Source organism: Panthera pardus, unplaced genomic scaffold (assembly GCF_024362965.1).
Source record: "Panthera pardus isolate Hobbes unplaced genomic scaffold, ASM2436296v1 HiC_scaffold_13, whole genome shotgun sequence".
Taxonomy (NCBI): domain Eukaryota; kingdom Metazoa; phylum Chordata; class Mammalia; order Carnivora; family Felidae; genus Panthera; species Panthera pardus.
This window is the reverse complement of record NW_026526688.1, coordinates 8,408,677-8,414,676: the sequence shown is the minus strand read 5'-3', so window position 1 is coordinate 8,414,676 and position 6,000 is coordinate 8,408,677.

Here is a 6,000-nt window from a genome sequence, read left to right as displayed (position 1 = left end):
GGCGGAAGACACAACGTCTTCAAGACTTGGCCTTGGGAGTCCCACTTGGTAAGTTCCACAGTATTTTTTGGTCATGCTTGTTGTCTCTATTAATGTAAAATGGAAATGCCCAAAAGTATGAATACCAGGATGTGGGGGTGGTTGGAGTCATCTTTGAGGCTGGCTGAGATCTATCATTCAAGATGTATCATCCCTGGTATTTGTAATTTCTGCCCCCTAATTCTTTTTATTATTTTTCTCTCAATTGGCCTAGCTAAAGGTTTCTTTAATTTTATTGATATTTTCAAAGAACTACTTTTTGGCTTTAAGTCTCTTGATTATTCATCTGCTTTCCATTTCACCGATTTCTGTTTATTTTCTTCCTTTTACTTTCTTTGAGTTTATGTCCTTCATCTCACTTTTTGAGGTGAAAGCTTCCACCACTGATTTTACAATCCTCTTCAAATACACACATTTAAAACTAAATTTCCTTTTAAGCACTTATTTTTGCCATAGCCTCCAAATTTTGTCATCCGATGTCTTTATTTTCATTCACTTTAAAATATTTTCTGACTTCTCTTGTGAGTACTTCTTCAAGCCATTCACTATTTTAAAACATGTTCTTAATCTTCAAGTATTTGGGGATTTTACTAATATCCTTCTGCTATTAATTTCTAATCAATTTCATCGTGCTCAGTGAATATATTCTGTAGTACTTAAACTTTTTAACTTTATGGTGTCTTGGTTTACGGGTAATTTACCACGTGCACCTGAAAAGAATGTGTTCTGCTACCATTGAATGAGTTGCTCTAGAAATATCAATTATGTTACATTGGTTGGTTAAGTGTTCTATATTCTTAATGATTTTTTTTGTCTACTGTTCTGTGATTTACTGAAAGAATTATTGAAATCTCTAGTTATGATTTTTTTTTTCTTTTTTATTTAGGTTATGTGTTTTGTTCGAAACTTTGTTTTTAGGTGCATGACCATTTGGGTTTGTTATTTCTTATTTATTTATTTATTTTTTTATTTTTATTTTTTGAGAGAGCAAGCAAGTATGGGGGGGAGGGGAGGGAGGGAAGGAGACAATCCCAAGCAGGCTCCACACTCAGCACAGAGCCCGATGCAGGGTTCTATCTCATGACCATGAGATCATGACCTGAGCCAAAATCCAGAGTCAGATGCTTAATCAACTGAGGCATCCAGGCGCCCCCTGATCATTATGAAGTGTCCCTCTTTATATCCAGTAATACTGCTTGCCCACTTTTTCTCCTACTAATACAGCCACTCCCCACTCCTTCTTCGTGAATACTATTAGCCTGCTGTATTTTTCTGTACCTTTTTATATTGTAACCCTTGTATTTCTTCATATTTAAGTAGGTTTCTTCAGACAGAAAAATAGGTTGTTTTCCTCCAGTCTGACTTTTGCATTTTGCTTCTATTAGTAGCATGTCTTCGTTAAAGAGGGATACCTGGGCCAGACTTGGCAAACAAGGGGCAAATTACCAACCGAAAAGGTAGATCAGGCCCGAGGGATGTGAGGGCAGCTGATGGTCTGCTGAGAGGAGTCAAGGAGGTCAGGACCTTGCAACAGCTCGGGGAGGGGGGGTGGAGGGGGCTCAGACTGTGATTTCAGATGCTGGGCCACCAGCCATTCTGCAGGGGCTTGTGGAAGTGTGGAGCCCGCCAGGGGTCTCCTTGACGCAACTTCTGCCTGATCGCCCTAATCCAGGATGCCGCACCATTTTCTGTAAAGGGGCACACAGTAAGGATTTTAGAGTCTAGGGGCTGGATTTGGCCCATCGAACCAAGTTTGCTGATCCCTGCCCTAGAGTATTCCATGGTCCGGGTCTGAGTTCTGGCTTTTCATGCCCATTTCATCTGTTCTCCATCATAAAGAGACTCGCTGGAGTTATCTGCCCCATCCGTACCCTGCAGACACGCAACAGCCTCCAGGTCCCCTCCCCCCCCGCCATTCTCTTTGTCCTCACCGTGCTTTTGTCCCCTGCCACTGTGCTGCTGCGGGTCCGGGTGCGGGGCGGCGGCCCCCCAATGCCTCCCTCATGGTGGGCACGACGCTGCTGTCTGTTCCTGCAATTCTCTCAACTTAGGCTACTGACTGCTGTTCCTCCCAGTGCAGATCTGCCTCAGCCAAACGCGTTCACGACAGACGAAACCACAGCATCTCGGGAACATGAGGGGAGACTGAGGAAAGTAAACTGCCTGAGGCAACTCCCTGTCAGCTTTTTAAGTATAACATGAATGTTACATTTAAGTTTGATTAATTTTCATTGTGGTTGGAATGAAGTCTACCATCTTGCTATTTACTTATATTCTGTTTGTCATGTTTTTTGTTTGTTTCTTTTTTTTTTTTTCCTGCCTCTTATTTTTTGGGGGGGATTGTTTCTGGATATCACACTTTTTCTTCTCTGTTGAATTGTTACTTACTCTAAATTTTGTAATAGTTGTTTCAAAGTCTATAGTAACCGGCTTTAACTTACAACTGTCTATATCCAAATAACATCACACTATTTTATATCTAATAAAAAAAGCTTTATAGCGATACACATCCATTGTCCATATTCCATCCTTTGGCTAGAGTTGCCATGGCTCACTTCTACCTCCACTATAAAATTCAACATACTTTGTTTGATTTAAACAATCAGTTTTGAAGATATTTATTTATTTACTTATTTATTTATTTTTAAAAAATTTTAAGTTTATTTATTTTGAGAGAGAGAGAGAGAGAACACGAGCAGGGGGTGGGGACCAAAGAGAAAGGGAGAGAGAGAATCACAAGCAGGCTCCATGCTGTCAGCACAGAGCCTGATGAGGGGCTCAAACTCACGAACCATGAGATCATGAACTGAGCTGAAACCAAGAGTCAAACTCTTAACCGACTGACACACCCAAGTGCCCCTGAAGACATTTAAATACTTACCTACATATTAACTTCTCGTGTTGGTTTTCCAAATTTCTGTTTATCATCCTTCTTTCTCCTGAGAGAAATCCATTACTATTTCTTATAGCACACATTTATGAACAACACCCTCTGTCAGCTTTTTTGGTCTAAAAAATAATTTCTTTCTTTCTCCTGAATTTGTGAAAGACATTTTCATCAGATATAGAATTCTACATGGACTCTTTTTATTTCAAAACCTAAAATGATTAATTCATCAGATTCTGGCTTCCACTGTTTCTCCTAAACATTTTTATCTTTGCTTCCCTATAAGTAGCATGTCTCTTTCTGGCTTCTATATGAGTTTCCCTTCTCCTGAGTTTCCAGTTATTTGATTATGATATGACTTGACGTTGTTTATCATATTTGGGATTATTTAGCTTCTTGCATGTGGAAATTTTGATAATCATTTCTTCAATTTTTTTTTTCATTTCCCCTCTTCTAGATCTCTATATTATATCACTTTATATTTAGACACAAGTAATTTTGGCTCAGGTAAAATTTTTTAGTCTCTTTCTCCCTGTGCTTTCTTTTGGAACTTTTTCTCTTTTCATATCTTCAGTCTCACTGGACTTGTTTTCCTCTTCAATGTCTAATTGTCTAGTCAGTCCATCCAGTTGATTTTTCATGTCAGACATTATATTTTTCTTCTCTAGTAATTCCATTTATTTTTTAAAAACCTATCTTCCATTTCTCTTATTATTTGATCATGATTTTCTCTAAATCCTGGAGCATGTGTACAATAACCACTTTAAATCCCTTGACCTCTACATCTACTATCTGTCATCTCTGGACCTATTTCTATTGATTGATTTTTCTCCTGCTTATGGTTCATATTGTCCTCCTGCTTTCCATGTCAAAAAGAATGTGACTGGGTGGTAGATATTCTTAATAAAATGATATTGCTGACCAGAATATTTTTGTCTTCCTTTAATGTGTGTTGACTCTGTTTTACGAGCAGACAAATGCTCTTCAGCGGAAAGCCACGGTAGTGGGGCTCACCTCGCGTGTTCCTCTTTTGTCAGGGCTCACGGTCCTGTGTTGCCCATTGTCCACTATCTAAAAACAGGGTTTTGATTTTTTTCTGCATTTTTTCCATTTTTCTACCTGTTTATGGTGAGAGGGCAAGTCCTGTACCAGTAGCTCCACTGGAAATGTTGGAGGCCAAAGTCTTAAGTGCATGATTGAGTTATGTTCTGGCTAAGTAAAACCAATCTAGTAGTCCAGCATAATACTGTACAGCCTGAAATTTGAAGATACTGCTTCATGACTACCTTTTTTTTCTGTGTTACCACAAGATTTGAAAGTTCCAGCAGTGTTTGGTTGTGAATCTTCATCTAGTCAGCTATCTATGGCAGCTATGGCATCAGTTAGCACATCCCTTCTGAGACAGGGCACCTTGGTTAAAGACACATTTGTGACCCTCATGACCTTGGGTAAGTTTTTTAATTTTTCTCTTCCCTAGTGTCCCACTATTAACTTTGGGTAATCATAGTACCCACTTCAAAGGGTTGTTCTTAGGATTAAATGAGTGTCTACATATATAGTGTTTTCTAAGGTTATTTAGCATCTCCATGCCTTCTTTTCCCATCTGTGATACTGTGATAATCGTATTACCTACTTACTTCATAGGGGGTGTATTGAGGGGCAAATATTAGTTCTTGAACGTATCCATATTTTTTTTGGCATTTTGAGTTTTTCAATTTGAAATTGTCTCTCATTTTTCTGGGATGGATTTTCTCTCTTCTCTTCTTTTCATATTCCTGATAATTAGGTATTATAAGTTTTTAATATAAAGGAATGGAGAATAAATATTTTAACCTTCGACAACCAGATGGTCTCGGTTGCAATTATTTGTTTCTGCTATTGCATTGTGAAAGCAGTCCTCAGTAATATGTAAGTGAATGGGCGTGGCTGTTTTCTAACAAAATGTTATTTACAAAAATCAGAAGTGGGCCAGGCTTGGCCATAGGCCGTAATTTGCCAACCGTAATTTGTAAACTATAGTTTAGTCGGTCTGTCACCTCCAACTCCATTTTAAATCCCTGGAGTTGAGAAACTGTGTCCTTACTTTGTTTGTATTTTTATATCTCTACCCAGTGCCTGGCATAAAATAAGTGCTTACTTGGTGATTTTCTTAAAAAAATAATTATTTATTGAACTCCTACCAAGCACCACAGCACCAATAAAACGCATATCCTGAGGTAATCGCTGCCTACTCTTGCTTTTTTACCCAACGAGGCAAGATGGAAAGGCCACCTGAAGAGTTAAGAAATAATGAGCCTATTCTAATATAAACAACCCTGCTGCTAAGCTTTATTTTTTTTCCAGCATTTGGGTCATTTACGTTTCCTCTGCACCTTGCAGAAGTAGTTTAAGCTCTTCACAGCCATTTTTTGAATCCTCATTATCTGGCCACATTCCCTAGACAGGACATTACAAGTTTCCTTGATGATCATTTCACTTTGAACCTAATGGAAGGGTGGGTTCGGTTTCTGGCCCTCTAAGTGTTTGAGCCAGGACAATTTGTATAACTCTGCTACGTTAATGACGAGGAAAGCAATGTCTGTTTGATGAAAAGGATATCCTGTCCCTGCCCTATCCCCATCCCCGCCTCTACATGCCTATCACGCAATTCTGCTTACCTCAATAAATACACCCTGATGGGACTTAGGTCACCAAGGTTCATCTTTTATCTTGGTTTTATAAATCTCTTCACCAGGATAGTGTAGAGGAAAGAGTAAAAAGTCAATCTCACATTTAACTCTTTTTATAGATAAAATAACGGTATCATGATGCTATAAAACGGTCATTTTTACTCAAGAGAAAGGGGGAGCCATGGCAAAACAAATTAATTCCATTCCTATCTCTGCCAATAAAGCAAGGATATTTAAACCAATATACATCTTCTGTGCATGTTCCTTTGTGGGGGGAAATGTAGATGGTCGCATCACAAACACTGAAGGCCCCTGCCCCAGTGTCTCCGTGTGTGTGTGTGTGTGTGTGTGTGTGTGTGTGTGTGCCCACGCGCGCGCTAGTGAGAGAAGCTATAATGTAAACAC